Source organism: Schistocerca cancellata, chromosome 3 (genome assembly GCF_023864275.1).
Source record: "Schistocerca cancellata isolate TAMUIC-IGC-003103 chromosome 3, iqSchCanc2.1, whole genome shotgun sequence".
NCBI lineage: Eukaryota > Metazoa > Arthropoda > Insecta > Orthoptera > Acrididae > Schistocerca > Schistocerca cancellata.
The window spans coordinates 186070299-186071767 of NC_064628.1; positions in this window are offsets into that span (position 1 = coordinate 186070299).

Consider the following 1469-nt stretch of genomic DNA (forward strand, 5'->3'; position numbering starts at 1 on the left):
GTTCTGTCGAACCGCTACACTTCTTTTCGCAAAAACTGTCACCTGCTCACACTAAACGGTCAGCTTTTGATAGAGAACTTTTCGCGGTTTACGCCGCCATTCGCCACTTTCAGGATGACCTCGAGGGACATGCCTTTGGCATTTACACCGACCACAAACCCCTCGCGGAGGCGATCCGCAATCCGATCGCCAACGCACCCCCTCGCAGACTTCGCCATTTGGAATACATTTCACAGTTTTCAACCGACGCACGACATGTTCGCGGTTCCGATAATGTGGTCGCTGATTTTTGGTCGAGGATCGCAGTGGTCTCAGCTGACATATCCCTCACCGAACTTGCACGCCGCCAGCGGACTGAACATGAAACTCATGCTGAGTTTGATAGCTCAACCTCAACTCTTCGATTTGAAGTCCGTCCGCTTCCGGACTCAGACCTTACACTAGGGTGTGACATTTCAACCGGACGACCTCGACCATGGGTCCCGCCGTCCATGCGACAACCCATTTTCCATGCACACCGTGATTTAGCACACCCGGGCGTCCGGGCCACGATCCGCCTTGTGACTGAACGTTTTGTGTGGCCTGGCGTACGTCAGGACTGCAAACGGTGGGCACAAGCGTGTGTGGCGTGCCAACGTAGCAAGGTTTCCCGTCACACTCACCCTCCTCTCGTCCCCTTTGATGTACGTACCGGACGTTTTCGCCACGTCCACATTGACATCGTGGGACCTCTACCCCTTGCGGGCCCATTTAACTACTTATTCACAATGATAGACAGAGCGACCCGCTGGGTCGAGACCACGCCCATCACCGACGCTTCCGCCACAACGATAGTCCGCACCTTTATCGAGTCGTGGATCTCACGTTCTGGCTGTCCCTCCTCTATAACAACGGACCAGGGGCGCCAGTTGGAAGCGAACCTCTTCGCACGGCTCTGTTAACTGTGCGGTGTAGACAGATTCCGTATGACAGCTTACCTCCCTCAGAGCAACGGCCTGGTGGAGAGGTTCCACCGCACCTTAAAAGCAGCAATCACAGCACATGGTGGCCAGTGGACAGACGCCCTCCCGTGGGTTTTACTGGGCTTGCGAATTGCAGTCAAGGAGGATCTAAATGCTTCACTCACAGAGGTGTTGTACAGGGAACCCCTTGTCAAAAAAAATGGCTCTGAGCACTATGGGACTTAACATCTATGGTCATCAGTCCCCTAGAACTTAGAACTACTTAAACCTAACTAACCTAAGGACAGCACACAACACCCAGTCATCACGAGGCAGAGAAAATCCCTGACCCCGCCGGGAATCGAACCCGGGAACCCGGGCGTGGGAAGCGAGAACGCTACCGCACGACCACGAGCTGCGGACAGGAACCCCTTGTCCTCCCCACCGAATACGTCGACGACTCACCTCCGTTGCCAACTGTTGACTTGCCCCCTTTATGGAGCGAGTACGATCCGTTATCTCGAAACT